This window comes from Ambystoma mexicanum, chromosome 6q (assembly GCF_040938575.1).
Source record: "Ambystoma mexicanum isolate Mex_15411 chromosome 6q, UKY_AmexF1_1, whole genome shotgun sequence".
In the NCBI taxonomy this organism is placed as follows: domain Eukaryota; kingdom Metazoa; phylum Chordata; class Amphibia; order Caudata; family Ambystomatidae; genus Ambystoma; species Ambystoma mexicanum.
Genome location: NC_090937.1, coordinates 27,001,120 through 27,024,941, shown reverse-complemented (window position 1 = coordinate 27,024,941; position 23,822 = coordinate 27,001,120).

Genomic DNA, 23,822 nt, shown 5'->3' with positions numbered 1-23,822 from the left:
AACAAATAGCGCAACTTAATCTTTGCAGTATTGGCAGTAGTCAAAGCATTTCAAGCGCGAGTACTAGTAAAAACAAAATGCAACATCCCATAAAAAGAACTACATCTGGAACAATTCAATTTGGCAAATTGAGATCTTGGATTTGGCACTACTTTGAAACTCATGAACTAGATGGTGTGCACAATGTAATAGAAGTAATATGCACCATCTGTAAATCAAAATTAAAAAAGGGTTCCCCCTCAAAAATATTATTTGTATATTTTCAAAGTAAAATTAAATTGTATTTTTTTTAATAATTATAAATTGTGCCAAAAAGAAACACAACCAACACAAATACATTTAATACCAATTTAAAATAATGAATCCATTCATATTTAATATGCACACAACACATGAAATAATGTCTAATTTTGCTTCATGCTGTACAAAACATATTAACACTAAAAATACTTTTTACTAATTCAATACATTTTAACAATTACCAACAAAAAGAAAACTAAATAAAAGTGAAACAAATACATAAAAAAAATATTAATACCATGTAAGTCTACGTTTACATATGTATATATTTGTATATACTTATACATACATATCTTGTAGATTTTTGTAATAATACCCAGAAATAAATTGATTAAAATTGACGGTCAGGGATGGCTTTAATGAGTGATGCGGGGGCCATCACTAACATTATATTAAAATTTTCGCAAATATAAATCATTTCAACTTTACACAACTATGTCAAAATAACATGATTACAATGGAAATTTATATATTTTAATTCAATGAATACATTATAATACATCATTTTAAAAAATAAATAGTACTTAAAAACATTGCACAAACAATTATAAAACCTTAAAAAACACAGGAAATTATTTGAAGTTTTCTAACTAAAGGGTTAAGGTAAAACAACCAAAACTCTAGGACTAAAAACAAAAGAAATCATAACATTAAGGTAACAACATAAAACACATTATCAATACATACAAATATATAATATTTACATTTAATATCATGCTCTCCTTAATTCACCCATAAACATAAACACCATCAAATATTAGTATATAATACAAAAATATGCATACAAACAAATCATCTTTTTATAAAGTAAATCTATTAAAACATAATTAAAATTACATCCTTAATATATCATCAAACTACAACATATTTTATGATACAAATACCCCATAATTAAAGATATATTATACATATAATTCATATACAGCACTTCCATTTAAAAATACTCATCAGATATACTTTACATGGCAAAGTAACTTTATCATCTAAATAAAAAACAATATATACATATGCATTTCAATTTTATAATTTACATAATAAAAATAAATTACATATATAACAAACACTATTTAGTCAAATTTATTTCAACAAATAACATAAATATATGCACAATGTATACAATTTGCAAACTTGTTAATGTTTAAATTATAATACCCATATTACAAACATAAATACAATCATCTAGTTTCTACTAAAAAAGTAAAAAATAATTACAAAATAATGTGAAATGTATACAGTTACACAGCAGTCTAAATTTAATACATATTAAAAACCTAAAGCCATACAAATGGGTTCACATTTTTATCTAACACAAACACATATTTATAATGCAAATTACATCACCTTCACTTTAATAAAATCATATAATTGAAGCTAAATATTACAAAACAAAAGCAGGGTGAGGTTAGCATGATATTTGATTTAAATATAATATTTGTTTAAAGGTATTGATAATATATTTTTATGTCGGTACCTTAATATTAAGATTAGTTTGGTTGTAGACTATGGTTTTTTTGGTTTTACCCTAACTCTTTTGTAAAACAAAATTCAAATAGTAGATATAGGACTTGTTATATTTTAAAAATCCAAGTATTTTTCTACAATACATAAATAAAGGCTAACATGATCTATAAAAATTTCAAATTTGGTATTTTTATTTGGATTCTTTTTCAAAGATTCTTATTAAAATTGGAGGTCAGGGATGGATTCACTGGGTAATACTGAGGCCATCACAAAAAATATATTTAAATATGTGCAAATATATGTTTTACACATCTACATCAAAATAAAACGATTACAACAAACATTCACATATTTTAATTCAATCAATACATTATAATAACCAATAATTAAAAATATAGTACTTAAAAACATTTCACAAAAAAATTCTTTTTTACCAAAGGGTTAAGGTAAGACCAAATAAAACTTTAGCACAAAACACAAAATAAATGATAACGTAAGGTAGCAAAATACATACATTTTGAGGAAGCTGGCCATTTCCTAGCTGATCCACTACACTGAATCTGTTGCTCGTCTCCACTACCGCCAGTCTGGCTTCAGAGCAGCCAGAGGCACAGAAACTGTACTCATGAACACCCATGATGACTCTCAAATCTCGATTCCAACTCTCCTTCCATTCTCACCCTTCTTAACCATTCCGCTGCCTTTGATACAGTCAATCATGCCACCCTTATAAATTGGCTCCGTGCTGCCCTTGGCATCACCGTCCAGTACTGGACTGGTTGATCTCGTTCCCTTCTGACCGACCTTCCCAGGGTCAACTGGGCCCTTTTCTCTCCCCATCACACTCTCCACCTGCAGCGTTCCTCAGGGCTCTATCCTCTCGCTGTGGCTCTATCCTCTCACTGTGGCTCTTCAAAATCTACCTTGCCCCTCTAGCCCATTTGATCTCTGCCTTCTTGCCTCACTTCCAGTCTTATGCAGATGACATGCAGCTCTCCTTCAAACTTCCGTCCACTTCCTCCTCTTCTTCCTCTCTCATTCCTGACTGTCTGAGTGCTATTCAGACATGGAGTGCTGCTACCAATGTCTGCCACAATACCAGTAAGAATGAGATCCTGCTCATTGGCACCCCTGCTTCCTCCTTCCCTCCTACTTTCTGGCTGCCCTCCATGGGCTCACTCCCCTCACCCACTTGTGAGGAAAAAAACCTTGGTGTCATCTTTGGCTCCACTTTCTCCTTCTCTCTCATCATAGTGCAGACCTTGCCAAGAAGGCCCATTTTCAGCTGCACCTCCTCAGAGGCATTCTCCCTTTCCTCACCTTCCCCCAAAACTGGACTACTGCAACAGCCTCCTCCTCAGTCTGCCTAAATCCTCCCTTCACCCTTTCAACTAATCCAGAAAAGGACTGCAAGACTTATATTTGGCCCCAAGCCAAGGGACTGCATCTCCCCAACCCTAAACTCTCTCCACTGGTTCCCAGTTATTGCAAGGATCAGGTTCAAGACCCTCTGCATCATCAACAAGGCTTTCTGGGGTCTGGTACCCCACTACCTCCAACTCTCTCTCCCCGAATACTTCCCTGCTAGAGCCCTTCGCTCTTCTAGCTCCAACTCTGTGTAGATCAGCAGCTTTTCCAAGCAGAGAGTGGGGGATAGATTTATATCTTCTGCATCATCAACAAGGCTTTCTGGGGTCTGGTACCCCACTACCTCCAACTCTCTCTCCCTGAATACTTCCCTGCTAGAGCCCTTCGCTCTTCTAGCTCCAACTCTCTGTAGATCAGCAGCTTTTCCAAGCAGAGAGTGGGGGATAGATTTATATCTTCTGCAGGGGCCCCATCTGGAATGGTCTCCCCACCCTCTCAGTTTTGAGCTAGATCTCCTTAAGTTCCAGAGGCTTCTCAAGACCTTACTTTTCTATCCTCACTTCCCGCTCCCCTGCTAGTGTCCCCCTCTACCACATTTTGACTGGCTGGCTGGTTCCTTCTGAGTCACACAGGGCACCAGGCCCTCTTCGCCCAATATACTCCAGCACTTTGTTCTCTCCTAACCCCCCAACCTGCACTTGCCCTAGAAGGCTCCCTACTCCTGTACTAGCCTGGTGGGGGCCTACACATCTACCGAGCCCCTTCCAGCCCCGTCCTTGCACTTAGCATGTCAACCCTCATTCCCTGCTCTCTGTGCTTTCCCCTGGCATTTGCCCACCTGGCCTCCCCGTAGCACTCGCCTAGCCCAAGGGCCCTCCCCCAGTGCTTGCATGCACTCCACTCTTCCCTTCCCATTTTAGCAGTAAAGCAGTCCACTCTGACTGGAACTTCCTCCCCTCCCCACTCCCCTTACGTCTTGTTACTGCACTTGCACAACCTGAATGACACAAGGCCTACTACCACCGTTTTTTAAAATTCTTACTACCCCCCACCTTTGTCTTTTGGCAGCTTGAAACACCATTTGCTGTATAGGAGCATTATAAGTACCCAATAAAAATAAATAGCTGATCATGGGTTTTTAATGGTTCATACAGGCATAAAAATAATGAAGCATATTCAAACAATTACATTCAATGAAGGCGGCAATGTCAACATGGTGGACTAGACTGTGTGATGGCGCTGAGATGTTCTCGGTGTGGTGGCATTACCATACACACAGATGACATGTTTACATGGTGCTGTCATTTCGCTCCGAGTTTAGTGATGGCGCAGCATGATGTGATGAATCCGATGGAGTCATCACTTCTCTTCTGGAGGTAGCCTCTCACCATATGGCCGGGGACGGCAGCTGCTACCTGATCCTGACCCTAGGTGTGGTTATATGAGGGAGGATCACATGGGGGAGGGCTCCCTTGGGAGGGTGTCATGACTTCATCGGATGATACGTGGTATTCCCCAAATTCCTTTGGAGTATATGCCAGCCATTTCCCATGCATTGATGGCGTGTTGTCGTATCTCCCGTCACCTCCTAGGAGAGACATTGAGGACCTTCTCTTTGACTCTATACATTAATCAAATGTGGATGGGCCTTTTGAAACCCTTAGAAACACTATGGTAAACTTTATTTCCAATTTGTCAAAACCAAACTACCAGTACCATAAACCCAAAGGTTTTGGGATGGAAAAGATGCACCGAGTAATGATGATTACTGAGAGCCCAAAGCACACGCTGCACTCTTGTGTTTGGGAAAGTCAATGCGAATCTGGGTGATTTAAACCAGCGAAATAGCTGAGGAGTCATTTATTTATTTAGCATTTTTTTCAGCACACAAAGCCCGGAGGCATCTAAGCACCAGTTACAGTAAGTGCTTGTTACAGTTCGAAGGTACAAGAATATGCATTAGGATTATGGCGTAGTGGTGGTTGGTGGGTGCATACTCTTGACATGCCTCACCTCATGTTACAGGGGGCTGCATCAGGCATGCATACATCAAAAGGACAAAGTAGGTGTAAGTAAAGAGACTGACAAAGCCTCACCTCATGTTAGAGGGGCTACGTCAGGCATGCATACATCAAAGGATAAAGTTGGTGCAGGTAAACAAACTGGTAAAGCCTCATCTCATGTTACAGGGGGCTGCATCAGGTATGCATACACTGGCATGCATACGCTGGCTGGAGAAGGTGACCTCTCTCGATGCAGATCGAGAGACTGGAGGATGGCAACAGTGTCCGTGGAGAGAAGAGGGGTTCCAGGAAGGAGAAGTAATGAATGAATGAATTCTTTATTGGCTCGGATTTCTCCATTGACAAATACAAAATATAAAAGAAAAATATCAAGCATAAAAGAAATACAAAAACATCATGATCCCATTACTGATTAAAAGACAGAAACAGACCACCCCCCACAAACCAAACCCAACTTATCCCCTGCAGCCCCAACCCAGCAATAAAATGGCTAGATTAACAGATTTCTTGAATGCCGGGTCAGAGCCAGACTCATATAATTACACAATTAATACATAAAATCCATATCCGTGTAGTTCACGATGAGGTACAAAGCCCCCTTGCAATCTGGAATATTGTTTTTTTATAAAATAAAAGGGCCTTAACAGAACCCTCTACAAGTCCAAGTACCATTTACAGAATCACAAAAAATGGCACAGATCCTCATTTGGTGCAAACCCGCAAGAGCATGATTTTACTGGCTCATCCTTTACCCGATTGGTATAAGCCTTTAGAGGGAGCATAATTAGGTGAATCATCAAAATCAGGTGCTGACAAATTGACGATGGAATTATGCTCACACCTCCCGCCTCAATGACACATCTATAGAAGGAGAACAAGTTTAGGGAACCCAGGGAATAGCTTTGTCTCTGATCCGCTGCCTAGTCCTCACTGAGTTCGCTCCTTGTGAATGAGGATTTTAAGGCTGGCAAACTTGTACATTTCAACATATGCACCAAAACCACCTGAACGTTGGTCATGGTTTGGATTTCACCAATTCCTCCAGGATATGTTTCATGTTTGGCTTCTTAGGTTCAGCCTGAAATATTTTCAAACAAAAGGATCCAAACCTAATTTTAGCCTGTGTTGCACATTTGGGGATCCCCTGTTTTAAACGGAGAGCACCATTGGGTGTTCCCTGTGGCAGGCAAGTCCACCTCTTTAAAGTTCCATTTTGAATGGCCTCCAACATATCACACTTTGAGTGCCCCCATAATTTGCTGCCATACAATAACACACTCCCCACTCTGCTCTTGTACACCTGTGAGCACTTATCAAGCATATGCCCATCAAACCTATGGTAGAATCGTATTAAGCCTCCCAGCCTCATCCTTGCTTTCACACTAACCTGCTCCAGAAGGAGAAGAAAGGCAGACTTCAGGTGGAGGAACACAGTGTGAACATCAGAAGCAGACAGAGAGCTTCTCGGCATATGCCGGTGCTGCAAAGCAGACTCTGCTGAACTGAACCGACGCCTGGAGAATCATGAAACCAGAAGGCGGGAACCGCGAGAAGCCATGAAGCATTGTAGAGGTGGTGAGAGAAGGCAGAAAGCCACACAACCTCCACACGTTTACGACAGGAGAAACAACAGGGAACTAGGGTATGTCAGAAAGCATGGCAAAGTACAACCAGCATAATTAGAGCAAGTGAGAAAGAACAAACAAGGGAAACATTCATAAGAAGGTAGAATGAAGTATGCTAAAGAAGCTATCAAGTTTGTGAATATATGTAATACATCTGAGTTAGAAGCCCTGTCAGGATAGTGCACAAGGCAAGTTAAGGTAGTAAAACAAGTATATAAGACTGAGAAGTTTACAGGTGTGTGTAGAGTACACATTAGAGAAAGTCCTGGCAGGAGAGTATACCATGCAAATTGAGAGACACAGGAGTACACATGAGGAAAATCCTTGGCAGGAAAGTATAACAGGCGAATGCAAATTGCAAGTGTGTTTTAATCAGAAAGCCCTCGCAGGAAAGTATACCAGAGGCAGTGTTAAGTTAAACCGTATATATTATACAGATAGTCAAGCTGGTCCTGAGAAGGATATATATCAGATCACTAAAAGACTGTGCAAATATATTGAGAGAAAGTGAAAGCCTGATAGGAGAGTACACCAGGTATCCTGACAAGACAAAAAAGAGCAGAAAAAACCTTATTTGTGCCAGTTGTGGTGTTGCGAAAGAGAAAACTAAGAAACTGATATCCTTGAACCTAAAGCAGGGCGAAGAGAAATCCAGGGGGAGGTTGCCACCCTCCGGAAAAAGGCACTCTGATGTTGTGTTTTGTTTTTGGTTTTGAAGTTACGTATTTTCTTTTGAACACTTATATACAACTCAAGGCCAAAGACATTACCTCTTTTCACCTTAGAGTTAATTTATTAGAATGTGAGAGTGAGAATAGAACTTTGGACACAGGGCAGTTTTGCTTTGGATATTCTGACATCAACAGATCTTTAGTTTTGGTTTTAGCAGGGAAACACCTCTAGAGAAGGGAAAGAGAGGCATTTCCCTACCCCCTCATAAAGGTCTCTGATCAAAACCATGAATCACTTGTGTCTGAGGAGTTTCATTCCTGACTCCTCACAATGGGTAGACATGAGCATGTGGTACATACAATATTTTGAATGGGTGTGACCAAGCAGTGAATGAGACATGTGAGCTAGCTGTTGAATACTTGGAACCAGTCAAATAAAGTGTGTTCTCTAGCGATTATGCTCTTATGTGATTAAGGCAGGACTTAGCAATTGTGAACTGGCAACCAGATTTTGATGCATCCCTCTTACTTGACTTTTAGAAGACAACAATTGAGCTGGCCCATCAGTGCTAATCAAGGGTCTATTGTGAAGTGTTGGGGCACGTTCTAACTGCATGCTCCTGCAATTTGGTTAAATTACTTTTACTTCCAACACAAGGTAGCCACTAATTTGGTGTTGATTTAATTTAAGGTACAGAACAACAAAGCAACTAGAGCAATGTGGACGAATTCATCCAAAAGCCCTGAGACATCTAAGCAGTTCCTATGCTGTAGCACAAGGGTCTGAATGCATCGTGCACTTTGAGTAAGTAATACTCATGGGGCATTGGATCATTGTTGATTGATTCTTTGGATGTTTCTGGAGATGATCCCATTTAGATTGTGTCACAGGTTTCCCCCCTTCTCACCTGTCTATGTTGCCTGATGTCCTCTTTAGCTGGAGTCTTCTTTCGTATGGTTCGGGACTTGAAAAAGCCGACTCGGCCATCTTCGGCTTCCAGATTACATTCAGCTTCGATGTCCAGGATCACGGGAAACTCTGGGAGTATTCAAGAAGGCGTAGGTGGGCATGTGGAAGGGAGGCTGGGATTCTGGGAAGTTTGGAAAGAGGGAAGAAGTCGGGAGAAGGTGTCGGAATTGAAACAATATTATGCCTCCTATCGCAGCAATTGTATGTGTATTGGCCTACGCCAAGTTGTCTAAAACATAATATGCGAACAAACTCCGCGGTCTTGACCTTAGAGAAAGTAATGTAAGTCGCCATCTTGGATTAAGCCGCCATTTTAGGTTCTCTTGTAAGATGGAAGTCACCCTGAACATCAAAATGGAGGCCGAATGACATTCTGAGTACGATTCTGGTCATTGTGACCTCCGTACACACGAATAATTAATATGCCTGCAGGCCACTTGTCGGGGTCGCAAACTGAGACCTTGTCCTACTGCTGACCTATGTGTAAATGTACAACTATATCAGCGAAACTAATCAAAATGCATATATTATAGGATTGACCTGGCTAAGAACCCATAGGCCCGATCCCTAGAATGGTTAACCCGTGAGAGGGTTGGCCAAGGGCTGGACAAATCATATAAAAGACCCAAGTATTCCAATGTACGGTCTCTCTTACTAATGCAACGAACCTTCGTTGAAGTTCGTTACGTTACTCTGAGAGCCGAATAGCTATCTGTTTGTCAATTGACTTTGGTAACTGTTGTAGCTTTTAAATAAAGCACTTGTATGTTCTTTGTAACCTGTGTTGGTGTGTTTCTTTTTTGGGCTTCCCGGCCTCAAGATTGATGCCGGATCATTGAAGGTTGACGCAGACTATCGAACCGGGATCGGTCGGTGTGATACTGCGGGCCCGACCGAACGAGACGCGATACTTCGGCAGCGCTGCACGATCCGATCCTTGGACGATAGTCGTGTGGTCTGACACGGCATCTTGACGAGGGTCCATTTTTGAGGCGGGCAGATTTGTCGAAACCACCTAACACAGGTAAAATTCGTTAGGTAAGTTCTTTGGTAAACCGTACGGTCCTCCTTAGGTTTGGTCAGGTGCAGTCGTGACCCGGCTCTTAATTTAACCCTGACAATTTGAATTTGGCGTATTGTATCTGCAGACACAATTGTTGACCAGGTAACACCAATTTTTTGTGAAATGCCTGGGAAATTGTCTAGCTGCTTTAGGGCTCTGTTCCGCAGCGATCGACAATCTTTGGAATTTAGCCGCCCGGCACCACAGGAGGGGTCGCCGGCATGTACTATGTACTGTAAGTATGGCATTGGAAGTATAGTATTTAATGATATTTGGCACAGACAAACCAGACATGCCTCCGAATTTCAGTGGCCAATCAATGGTAGTTTCGAGATCCCCCGTATTGAATACCTAGAATCGGTCTTGCTAAAAAAGAAGGCCAGACCTGCAGCCTTTGATGTTTTGCAGAATTGGAAAAAAGAAGCATTGCAGCAGCTTAAAAGTAGGGATAAACATGCACGCCATCATAAAACAAATGCCGAAAAGGCGTTGTTATATGATAAGGAAAAACATTCGGAGTCAGTTAAATATATGGATAGGGCTTTTTCACTCGGAATCCAGAAAATGTATCCCTCTAAAGATTTCCATGTTTCTGAAGAAGTTATTGAAAAATTGTTAAACGAACGCAGGCCTGGTGCCTCTGCGCCACCTCCGTATGATCCTCTCCCGGGTGCTCTGCCCATTCCTGCTGTTGTTCCTGCTTTTATTCCTGTCCCCCCTGTACAACCTATTGTTCCTATTCCTCTAGTTATTGTTCCTCCACCTATCGCACCACCCCTTCCTCCCGCGCCGATAGATGCACCCTTATTGAATTTGCCCGCACCTCCGCTCCCGAGTGGTTCCATATTGACTGAAGTTGATCAGGGTGCGGGGTCAAAGATTGTCACTCGTAATACTGTTTCTGCAGACAAGAAACGAGAATTATTTGCATGGGCTAAGCACTGTATGGAGAAAGATGATCAAGTTAACGTTTTTTCCACATTATCAAATTTGAACAATTTTCCCGAGAAAAATGTTTTTATCGAAGGTTTGGGAACTCATTTATGTGTGATGTGGGGTAGATTACAAAATTCGGACCTCCCACAAGAGGTGAGGGATCTAAATGCTTTAGCACTTTCGAGGGACACAGAGGAGAAAGTACATGGTCATGTTGAAAGATTGTTTGAGTATAGGAGGGACTTTGAGAAATCACGAGATGAGGATGATGAAGACGACAGTATGTATGTGCAGAAACTGTTCCTTCCGTGTCATAGATCGGCACCTGAGGAAGTACGAATTTGTACCAAAGATGCGATTCGATGGATCTCGGATTCATCGATACCGCCAGATGAAGTATATGACAAGTATAGTCAGTATACAGTAGAAATGCAAAGGAAGGTGATTCAGGTAATGGTACAGTACATGCAGGAAGAATGTGTAAGGAAGAAGGTTAGTTGTCCTATAGAGTTATTGGGAATTTGTAAAAGGGCTTTTTCACCCAACACTTCTTCGACTGCCTTAGCGCTCGACCTGGCTCTGTTGCTTAGTAAGCAGTCGGATTTACCTATATCTCATTTGCCTATGAGAGAGGTTCCTCCGACATTTGTCCCAAAGGTTGAGATTCTCGCTAACGCTGGGACTGGTGCACCCGCTGTTGATATCCCTGCGCATTATGTATCGCAATTTGTTCACGTCCCGTTTTCACGACAGGAAGTGAACACTATTAGACAATCAATTCCCAATATCAGAAAAAACCCGACAGGGTGTTACAAAGAGATAGAGTCCGTTTTGCAGTCCTCTGTGTTCACCTTAAGTGATATTGACTTGCTATTCCCTGTACTCCTGCCCGTAGATTTATGGAAGCAGGTTCGGACAATTGACGATGTGCCAGGGTTGGGAGATACGTGGGCTAACATGACTAGGTTTGATGGGGAAAGTCCAGCTGGTGAGAAACCACCTCAGGTAATACTTACTTTGCCTGATAGAATTGTCGCAAAATTGAAAACTATAATTCCAGAGAAAAGAATTATTTGGGACAAGCTTACGGCATGTGTTCAAGGAAAAACTGAAGGTGCCACTGAATTGTTTAATAGATTCAAACAGGTATTCTCTGACTTCAGTGGACAGGACTTGGGCACAGAGTCTGGGAAAAGGTTGTTTGTGGACAAATTTGTACGTGGATTGTTGCCCGACATCCAGTCACAGATTATGTCCTCTGAGAGCGCTTGGCAGGCGAAATCTCAATCTGAAGTTTTGCACATGGCTCAGTATTATGAGAACTGTGTTAATAATGAAAAGGAGAAAATAGAGAAGAGGAAAGGAGATTTGAAGACTAAAGTATTGTTACAACAAATTGTTAGAAATCCGAGAGGAGGTATGACACAGACCATAGGTCAGTATGTCCCAAAAGGAAACGCTCCTTGGGTTCTGTGAATATTAATCAATGTGCCTATTGCCGCCAGGAAGGTCATTGGCGAGCACAGTGCCCCGTCCTTCGACAAAGGTCAAACAATGCGTTTGGGAGTATTGGTAGACGACCTAGAGGTCGCCCTGGAGCAGGGGGCCCTGATAGAGGTCAGTTTTCACAAGATCCTCAGCAACCTTTTTCATGGGAAAATCAGACTTCGAGTGTGGACGTAAGAAACATATTTGATCACCCTTCTGCTGCCTACCTTTCTGAAGAGCTTCCTTCCGACGACATTTCATTTTGTTAGGACTGCCCAAAGCAGGGTTTGCAACCTTCACCTATTCCTGTTAATCAGAAAGGTCCCTACGTTGAATTGTTAGTGGGGAATATGAAACATCAGTTTTTGATAGACACTGGAGCACAGAAGTGCTCCATTGATCATTCCTGGGTTCCAAACATTCCACTGTCAGGGCAAACAAATGTTTCTGTAGGGTTTTCTGGTATACCAATTGCTTGCCCGGTTTCTTCGCCGGTGTCTGTTTCTTTGGGTCCCTTCACGGACCATTGTCCCTTCCTCCTGTCTTCGAACTGTGGAGAGAATTCGCTGGGGTTAAATTTGTTGAAGAAACTGAATGCAGTAATTCATTGTTCCTCTGATGGAGTACGACTGGCGGTTTCGCCACAGCAACTTCCCAATTCTCAGTTTCTGATTCGACCATTGCCTCCTGAGTTTAGCATTGTGTCGGAATGTTTATGGGCAGTTGACAACAATGATGTCGGGGTACTACAGATTGAGCCCGTTAAAATAGTTTTGAAACGTGGAGTTATATTACCACGCATTCCGCAGTATAAAATATCAGTTGAGGGCGAGCGTGCTTTGAAGTGCATTGTCTCCGATTTTGTGCATAGAGGGGTGATTTAAGAAATTGCAGGTAGTTTATGTAACAGCCCGATTTTGCCTGTATTCAAGAAAGGTGACAATGCAATCCCATACCGGTTCATAATTGATCTTCGTGCTATTAACAAAGTTGTCTCCCCACAATTTCCAATTGTGCCTGATGTAACAATGATACTAACAATGATCCCTGCTACGGCTACGCACTTTAGTGTTGTGGATTTAAAGAATGCTTTCTTTAGCATTCCTATACACAAGGAGAGTAGATATTTGTTCGCGTTCACCTTGGGAGGACGTTCATTTACATTTACTCGGGCACCTCAAGGGTATACTGAAAGTCCAAGCATTTAGAGCTTTGAAAGAGCAGCTCAACACCCTTGAATTGCCACCTACTTGTACACTACTTCAGTATGTCGATGACTTGCTTTTAGCTGCAGATTCTGAAAGTGCTTGTAAGGAAGGCACTGTACTGTTGCTTGTTCATCTCGCTAAAAATGGTCATAAAGCTTCGCTCAAAAAATTTCAATATTGTTGTCAGGAGGTCGCCCATTTAGGCTACCTCCTGTCAAAGGAGGGGAGAAGATTGACACCTGAAAGAATAAAACACATTTCTGGCATGTCTGTTCCAAATACACAGAAGGAAGTCAGAGCCTTAATAGGTATGGCTTCTTACTGTAGGTTGTGGATCCCGAACTTTTCACTAGTGATAAAACCGATGTTGGCTTTGACGAAGAAGGGCATTTCTCTGCCACTGCCATGGAAATTGGAACATCAACGATCATTTGAGCTTCTCAAAACTGCGTTATGCTCTGCACCGGTTCTGGGTACTCCAAATTATGACAAGGCCTTTGTATTGTTTGTGCATGAATGTGATGGATGTGCTTTGGCTGTGTTAACACAGGAACACGGAGGGAAGAATAGGCCGTGTGGCTACTACCCCTCCACCCTTGATCCTGTCGCATGCGCTTTGCCAAGATGTTTGCGAGCTGTCGCTGCTGCTGTCGCGTCTGTAAAACAGAGTGAGGGAATGGTCCTAGACCATGATTTAATTTTGATGGTACCTCACTCTGTAGATGTCCTATTGAATAAAACCCAAATGCAACACCTCACCTCTGCACGGCTGACAAGGTATGAATTAATTCTGTTTGCCCCTCACATTCAAATTAAGAGGTGTTGTGTTCTTAATCCGGCTGAACTTCTACCTTTCCCGCAAAATACTGTTTGCGGTGACGAAGAATTACATGACTGCCTGTATACCACTGAACAGGAAACGAAGGGCAGGATAGATCTTATAGATACTCCTTTGGACAATGCAGAAGGGGAGCTGTTTTGTGATGGCTCCTGCTTCAAACTTCCAGATGGTACATCTACAGCTGCTTACGCAGTTACTACGTTGAGTACGGTTGTTGAAACTAAGAGAATTCCGCATAACTCCGTGCAGGCCGCAGAGATTATAGCGTTGACCCGAGCTTGTGAACTCTCGGAAGGGCGTATAGTAAACATATATACTGATAGCCAGTATGCCTTTGGGGTGGCTCACAACTTTGGGAGGCTCTGGTCGGAAAGAGGGTTCCTAACCTCACATGGGACCAAGATCCAGCATGGTCCCCTGATAGTGCAATTGCTCTCGGCATTCTCACTCCCTATGCAGTTAGCGATCATGAAATGTGCAGCACATCGTAAGGTCATAGATGATGTGGGAAAAGGGAACGCTTTTGCTGACCAGATAGCCAGGCGAACGGCTACAGACCTTAGCGCAGACATGTATGCTCTAAGGGAAACAAAAGATGCCTATGTAATGGATGAGGGTATTGGGTCTGTGCGAGATATTCAAACTGATGCCACAATGGAAGAGTCTAAAAGGTGGGCCGAAGGAATGGGGAAACTGGATGATGATGGGTGTTGGGTGGATACATCTGAAGGAAAATGGTTGCTCCCTGATTCATATGTGCTGGCAATGGTTACGATGGCACACGGTCCTACGCATGTGTGTGCTCAACAGATCACGAAAATGCTAGAACAAGTCTGGGTGAATGATAAAATTTTGAAGACTGCACAGCGACATGTTCAGAATTGTATGATTTGTTTACAGCACAATGTGGGGAAGGGGACAGTACCTCCAAGGGGTAGCTTTGGGCCCCCTTCTGTTCCCTTCGAGGTCATCCACTTTGATTTTATTGAGATGGAACGGTGTAACAATCTGAAATATGTTCTTGTGATTATTTGTGCTTTTAGTAAATGGGTCGAGGCTTTCCCCGTTAAAGATGCTACTGCCATGACCACTGCAAAGACTATGGTAAAAGAATTCTTTCCACGATTTGGGCTTCCAAGGGTAATTTGGTCGGACAATGGTCCCCATTTTGTTGCAGCAGTAATTTTGCAGATATGCACAGCGTTACACATTGAAAAGCGATTTCACTCAGCTAGACACCCTCAAAGTGCTGGGTTGGTAGAGAGACATAACGGTATCTTAAAGAATAAGCTTGCAAAAACATGTGCCGACACCAAATTGAAATGGCCAGATGCCTTACCTATTGTATTGTTAGCCATGCGTACCACACCTCAAACTAAGACTGGGCTTTCTCCATTTGAGGTAGTGATGGGGAGACCTGCTAACATTTGGGGTCTTCCAAAGCCTAAAGCATTGAGGGAGGTAGAAAATGTATTACTTGTAGACTATTGCAACCAGTTGACTAAAAACCTGTATTTCATTTATCATCAGGTCCAAGCAGCTTTACCTGTACGGTTTACGGGCCCAGGACACGATATTCAGCCTGGAAGTTGGGTCCCAGTGAAGGCCTACGAAAGGTCTTCCTGTCTCGCTCCTCGCTGGAGGGGACCCTACCAGGTGCTGTTGGTCACTCAGACAGCAGTGCGGGTGGCTGGAAAAAAACATTGGACCCACATGACGCATGTCAAGAAACTTCCTCACCCGACGCCACACGTTACAGAAGAAGCAGAACCCCTCGCTGATGCTACAATCTCTGATCCTGGAGTAGCAAACAGCGCTGTGAGTGCGTCGGAGAATTTCTCTGAGCCCGTGGAGCTTGGGGAACAGTCCATTCCGTCTCCGCACTCTTTGGAAAAATCACTTCCGGAAAATATTGTTTCAAGTTCTGCAACTTCCGCCACCTCTGATACGTCGCCTCCCTCAGGAAGTGATGTTACCTTGTTTCCGGATCAAACAGTTTTGGGTACCACCAGGTACGACCTTCAACGAAGAACATAGAACTACGGCACTGGTCTTTCCGTGCATTTGGAAAGAAGTGATTGAAAGTTTTCTCTTGTAAAAGAAAGTTTCCTTCGAACAAAAGAAAAAAAAAAGGGGATTCTGCTGGCTAGGGTTGGGGAGGACTAAGAAGTCACGCGACCGTAGTGTCGCCAGCAACGAACATTGGGGTCGTCGATTGAGAAACTACGATGCCTGCCACCTCCACCGTTGCTCTCCGCACTGGACTTGTAAATAAGGGGGTGAACAACTCGGACAACGAACAATGTGCCTGGGCCCCGAAAACGTATTGCTGTGTTGTGTTAATAATAATTGGAATTTGTTTAATTACTGCTGTGGGACTTTTGTACTTCGAAGAAATTTACCCTTTAAAACCTCTACTGCCAATTGAGATTGTACCGACTGCTTTGACTCCCTCTGTACACCTGCACACCTTGTCACCTAGAGACTCCCAGCATAGACGAAAGTATCATAATAACATTTTAATGATAGTAATGAATGCAACGCATGCCATTTTTAATAAGAATAATTGCTGGATTTGTACCCATTTACTGCAACATGGGAACAAGGGGCTAGGATGGTATATTCACCCTTTACCTTTAACAACTGCTTGCTATGCTTCTCTTAGGGCACTATTCTTTGGCCGTTGGAATGATAGCGTCTCAGGGAACTTTGATGGAACTAATTTAAATGATTTTGAGAAATGGTAATTGACTCCCCTGGGATGCTCGCTTTTTGCAAATAGAAGTAGACCTAATGTTGCTTCTATTAGGCCATCTGATAAACTATCTCTTCCTTTTCAAACTCTAATTTCCTTTAAAATGGCTCTGATAGGCAATAAGGATGCCGTGCCTCCTTCCTACTCTATTAATCATAGCCCTGATTCAGTCCCCTTTTGTGTACAAAGAAATGGCACTCGGCCAATAGGAGATTTTGAAGGTTGTGTAAACATTGTAAATTTGACTGGGGAGAACAGGCCTCTGTATGTAGGGCGGCCTGTTTATTTTATTTGTGGTAGTTCAGCATTTCCCTGGTTGCCCAAGGATTGGCAGGGAACCTGTTATTTAGGAATCCTGTTACCTTGGGTATTTCTAACAAGTACATTGGAAGTTTCTAAGGCTCGCCCACGGTGGGACGAGGATGGGGATACCCCTGGGCAAGTATTGGGAGATATAGCGAAATCAGTTGTGCCATTTTGGGGACAGATCAAACTCTGCAAATATTAGGGGACTAGCAAGAGTACTGGAGAGAACCATCAACCGGACCACGGATATACTCTACAATATGACACTAGAACAAAAGGCAATAAGATTGGTAGCACTCCAAAATCGGATGGCATTAGATGTCATTCTGGCAGAACGTGGTGGAGTATGCAAATTAGTGGGGTCCGCTTGCTGTGTTTTCGTACCAGACTCCTCACCGACAATTTTTAAAGCAATAAAGAACCTGCACATCCTTAGTTCTGAGGTGCATGTTCCTGAGGGAGATTAGAATATTAGCGCCTGGTTCTGGGATGCTCTACGATCTTGGGGTTGGAAGGTGCTTTCTGTTATCTTGGTTATTTTGGGAATCCTGCTATTCCTTTGTTGCTGTTTTCAATGTCTACCTAGTATATGTGTAATGCTAGGGGGATGTTGTGCTCAAGCAGTGAGCACAGTAGGGCACAAAATGTATGCCCCAGATACAGCATCTAAAGAGTTTGTGTTACAAGAGGTTCTGATGAACGACCTAATGGCTATAGACATTACAGATAATGATTCAGGATGTATGAACGACAATGCATGGAGTTATTTGCAAAATTATTAGAAGTGATATTAGCACTTGGCATAGGCCAAAAGGAGGGTTTGTCGGAATTGAAACAATATTATGCCTCCTATCGCAGCAATTGTATGTGTATTGGCCTACGCCAAGTTGTCTAAAACATCATATGCGAACAAACTCCGCGGCAAGGTCTTGACCTTAGAGAAAGTAATGTAAGTCGCCATCTTGGATTAAGCCGCCATTTTAGGTTCTCTTGTAAGATGGAAGTCACCCTGAACATCAACATGGAGGCCGAATGACATTCTGAGTAAGATTCTGGTTGTTGTGACCTCCGTACACACGAATAATTAATATGCCTGCAGGCCACTTGTCGGGGTCGCGAACTGAGACCTTGTCCTACTGCTGACCTATGTGTAAATGTACAACTATACCAGCAAAACTAATCAAAATGCATATATTATAGGATTGACCTGGCTAGGAACCCATAGGCCCGATCCCTAGAATGGTTAACCCGCAAGAGGGTTGGCCAAGAGCTGGACAAATCATATAAAACACCCAAGTATTCCAATGTACGGTCTCTCTTACTAATGCATTGAACCTTCGTTGAAGTTCGTTACGTTACTCTGAGAGCCGAATAGCTATCCATTTGTCAATTGACTTTGGTAACTGTTGTAGCTTTTAAATAAAGCACTTGTATGTTCTTTGTAACCTGTGTTGGTGTGTTTCTTTTTTGGGCTTCCCGGCCTCATATTATTTTTCTGTTTCCACAAAGGGAATCCAGGTGCCAGAGGATGGCAAGTAGCACAAGAGAAGGTTCGGAGCACACGTCCGATCACAGCTAGTAGCAGCGTTGAGACACGCGGGGCAGCGGGGGTGTGGCTTCTTTATAGAGGACGCTGCGTAGAAAGTGAAGACTGGCGAGCAGCGTTCTGAGCTTGCCGCCATGTTGGTAGTATTATGGAGTGTAAGCCGATGTGTCAGGGACCAGGAGGCCCAGAAGGGGCGAGTTTGATGGTTCATGACAGATTGAGGTTTTCCTTGTTTTGTGAAGCATTAAGTCTCCCTAGACTAATAAAACTGTCTCAGCTGCACGTCTAATTCAGCCAATTACCAAAGGTCAACATAATAATGGGGAGCACTTTCAGATTTCAACATTGTCCCCTTTGGAAGGTAATCATACTGCTTTATGTATGTTTGTTCACCTGTCATACACAACCTTATTTGATCTACATTCTGAAACATTTACACATTGACCAGTTGGTGTGATCAGATGATCAGTTAGTGTGACTAGAATATGATTGTTGAAAACTAACCAGGTAGTTTGACTAGAAAATGATTGTCAAAAATCATGAGTGTTTTTGGAATTTAAATTAATACACTAGACACTTTTGTAAATAGTATTTATGTTTTTATTAGGGTCTTCTTGAAGATAACACCTTGCTATGTATGTGGATCTGTTCGTGGGATTTCTTTTGATCAAAGTAGGAAGTACATTTTTAACAGTGCTTTTAATTTTATTTTTCACTTTATACTGTTCCTTATAAACGTGTTTCTTTAGAATGTTCAGATGATTTGTATTTCAATACTTATACAAATATGTTTTTGTTTTATTTTGTTATTTGGAGAAAACATTGAGCCTCATTACTACCCAGGCGGTAGAGGGTTAACGGCGCCGGAAGAGCTGCCAGTGCCATTAACCCTCTACTGCCTCATTACGAGGTCTGCTCGCAGGTCCCGCTAAGGATGTCTGGTAAAGCCAGGTGTCCTTAGCGGGACCCCCTAGCAGACCAGGATGCTAACAACGGGCCTGTCATTAACGGGCCCGTTGTTAGCATCCTCCCAATTCCCATTGTGCTCTATGAGGGCTCAACTGGGAATGGGGATGTACCGGGTCCGGGTCCCGGGAAAGGGAATTACCGGGCCCTCCACGGTCGGAATGGCCCGGTAATTCCATATTCCTGGAACCCGGACCCGGTACCCGGTATGGGGGTAGCCATGACGCTAAAAGCGGCATGGCTACCGCAATACTCGTAATGAATCCCATTGTCATTGTACACTTATTTAGTTCACATTTCCATGAATACTGTCTAATATAGGTGAATGAAATGTGTATTAAATGCATTCACGTGTGCGGTTAGGCATGTTGGTTTGCTGAAATTCATTTCTATAGCGACATGCCCTAAATACTTTGTGATATTGACTTACTTTACTTCAACAAAGTTAATCGACATGTATGGGATGGCGAGTGACTTATTTCTGACTTTATAAGTGTTTAGATTACGTATTCTTGAACATTTAGTTCAGGAAAAAGCATTATCATAAGCTTAAACATCTGGGAGGTTAAAGGTTAGCTACCCCTGATATAGGACTTCAGAGGTGGGTCACTCGTCTGCTGGGTTGTGCTATGTTGAGGATGGTGGTAGTATGGCGTGGGGCAGAGTGGGAAGATATCCTGTGGGGGTAGGTTGGGTCTGGCATACATGCTGTGCATCAGACTTATGGTTGACAATGGTGCAGGCTATTTGTGAGCATTTCTGGGATCTTATCATATTTTTGTTTGAGGGGAAGTGGAGAAATAGTTTTGTATGTTGTAAAAGGCGAAGTGAACTTCAAAGGTGGAAAACCTCGTTTTATTGCTTTTTCCTTCCCGGCATTGCGAGCTGACAAGGGGCTCTTGCCGTGGATATCTCGCTTCCTGGAGGAGGCGGAGCTGACTCAAGGCACGTGACAAGCCACGTGACCCACCTGCCCATCTTAAAGCTGGGCCATCCACCCTCGCGGCGTTAAACCCGACAGGAGACAAGCCCACCGGCTGTTGTGCGGCTGTTCGGCGCGCTGGGGCCGCCTCATAAAGGTAAACGGAGTCCGGTAGAGTCTGAGGAGTCCGTGGATTCCGGGACTCCCTTCTTGGTTTCCTTTCGGCCTCCCCTGCTCCCCGCACATATTGTTTGCTGCAGAGGCTACAATGCGAACAAACGCTACAACGGCCCAGGCGAAAGGCAAGTCTATGAGCGCTGCTATAAAGACTCGAGCCCAAAGGAAGCGTGCGCGTGAGTCTGCCTGCAACGACTCTGAACGCTCATGGCTCTCGGTGGATTCCTCGGAGGCGCCTCGCACACCTGTCCCTGCTGCTGCTGAATGCGGACAGTTCACGAATGAAGCGGAGCGTTCGATGCAGTCAGCCGCGAACTTGACCCCCACACACAACAACGATGAAACTACAGTAAGTGTTTGTGTGTCTGCTATCTCGCAAGTAAATTCAGACTTTCCTATTCATGTCGGGCACACGAGAGGGTCCGTTGAGGGTGGGTGTCCAGAGTCTGTGGTCGAGCCATCTGTAACACAGTACATTATTGACACTGTTATCGTCCAGCCTAGTCCATCCCAAATGGACACCCTCCATGACTCCCCATCCTGCTCCCCGTGTCAAAGTAAATGTGATGAGCCATCTGATAAGCGTGACAGCCCATATGAAGCACAGAAAATCCCGATAGCGATGTCCAACTCGGCTTCAACACGTGGCTCTGCTGTACTTCCAACTTGTGCCGCACCACATGACAGTAGTACAATGCAACATGTCTGTGGCATTGCGCAATTGCCTTCCAGTTGGCCTAATGGTGTAACGTCTGATGTTCAGGTTCTTCAAAAGAGCCCAGGTGCATGTGATGCAGTTTGTGCTCTAATGCAAAAAGAAATAAGTAGCGGATCTCCGCGTATAAGATTCTACAGTGCACACGAAAAGCTGCTACCGTCGCCGGCGACTTCACTGAACACAATGGCCCTCATTACGACCCTGGCGGAAAGTGACTGACCGGACCGCCACAGCGTAAATAGCGTTTCCGCCATTGCACGAAGGAGCAAAGTGCCGCCCATTCCGACCCATCGGGCACGAGCACCACGGCATGGCGGAAGTGCAAAGTCCGCGATGGCGGAAATGACCCCAAAACGGCCCACACCGCCGCCGTACGGCGCCCTAGGTGCAATACCGCCACCCATCACAGCGGACACCGCAGTGTGCGCCTACCGGAAAGTACGGTGACCGGAAATATACGGAAACGGAAGTTAAAACATGGGCCCGGAACGGGAAACATCCCGCCGTACACCTATAAAACCACTAAAACCACACAACCACTAAAATCACTACCCTGAGACACACCCCAACCCGTCATCCACCCTAGCGAAACCAAGAAAAATGGGAAAAGTAGCGAAGAAAGCGTGCGACCGCAAGCGGCAGGTCCACTTCTCCCGTGAGGAACTCACCGTGCTAACAGAGACCCTCCAGGAGAATGCTGCCGTCGTCTTCTGCACGCAAATGACCAGGACGGCACTTGCAAACAAGAAGGCCATATGGGCTCTGGTGGCACAGCGGGTAAGTGCGGTGGGGACCGCACCCCGCACCCCACAGCAATGCCGTAAGCGATGGGACGACCTGCGGATACGCGTCCGCAGCATACTCTCTGCCAACTGCAACATTGCCACAGCCACCGGGGGAGGTCCTGAATCACCCATCAAGTTGACCCCCTGGGAAGAAATCTGTGCCTCCACCATCGGAATGGAGAGCATAGAGGGAGTCGGAGGGATGGAGAAAGGAGTGCAGACATCCGAAGATTCAGGTAGGTGGGCCAAATAAAACAATGCCAAATCCACAAAGTCCATCCATGTGAAGTACCATGCGTCCACATAGTGCAACAGAAACACATGTCCAGGAGAACGTCCACACACATCGGCCTGATAGCGCACGTTAAAACCCACAATAAATACATAAATAATTAAAAACCCCTAAAACACGCACTACACGTGCAGCAGGCACACCCTAACTGCAGGCTGCCAAACAACTGCACCCTCACTCCACACACAAATGAAAGCACCTCCAAGGCCCCGACCCAAATCACCCTCAGGTACCACCCCAATGCATGTGATACAATGCCATTCCAATTCCCACAGACCCATCAATAACCCTCGCCCTCCTTTACTCCACCACAGGGTCCGATCCAAACGACGAGCTTCAGGACACCCCTACCAGCACACCTGCAAAGAGGGCCAAGACCAACGGCCAAAGACCCTCCACCTCAGCTGCACGCATCAAGACACGGCAGCAGCACAAATCAGGTGGCAGCACAGAGGAGGGAACATCAACAGGCACCCCAGCAGCCAGCATGCCCACAACACCACCACCACAGGTCCCCCCAACGGATGCCACAGAAGGCACTGCCTCCGGTGGCAGCAGCACCATAGGTGACACCCCATTGATGGCAGCATGCTCCGACACAGAAGACGGGGATGTCGAAGTCAGATCCATCCATGACCTGTCCCAATCCCCCTGTCTGTCCCATCCCGTACAACATGAGGATACCACGCAGGGGCACCCACAAGACGACGACTGGCCATCCCCCACAAGCCCTGTGGCAAGGCAACATGAGGACAACAGCCCCTCTGTGACACCCCCGCAAATGGCCATGGCCCAGCAGAGGCAACAGTCCCTCGGCCAGTTAATCGTGCAACAGCAGCAACTGGCCACGCTCCTCAAGGACCATGCCGATGAATGTGGGGGCACTAAGGCAGACATAGAAACATCAACTGAGACACTTAGGGCAGAAATGGAGAGAGGTACAGAGACACTAAGGGCACAAATGGAGAGAAGCACCGAGAGCCTGAGGGGGGAACTGCATGCGACGTCCAAGGACGTATGTGCCGAACTTGCCGCAGTGCGCCGTGTGCTCACTGAGCTCTCGCAAACCCTTAGGGACATGCATGGACGTGAGCAGGCAGAGACATCATCCGTTGCAAGTTCCGTCCAGGGCAGCCCCCAACGTAGATCTGGGAGGAACCTGCGCTCCACAGGCAGGGGTGCCCCTGATACCCGCAGAGGGGGCTTGCAATAGCGACTGCCCACTGACAATGAGCATCTTTGGACACTGGTGTTCGGGGGGAGGTGGGAGGGTGGAGGGGGTGTGTTGGGCTCACTTGGGTGGCGGGTCGATAGGGTGTACAACATGATATCACATATGCCATAAAAAGTGCACGATCAACCAATGAGATGTGTGGACATTGATCTTTGTGTACTAGGCC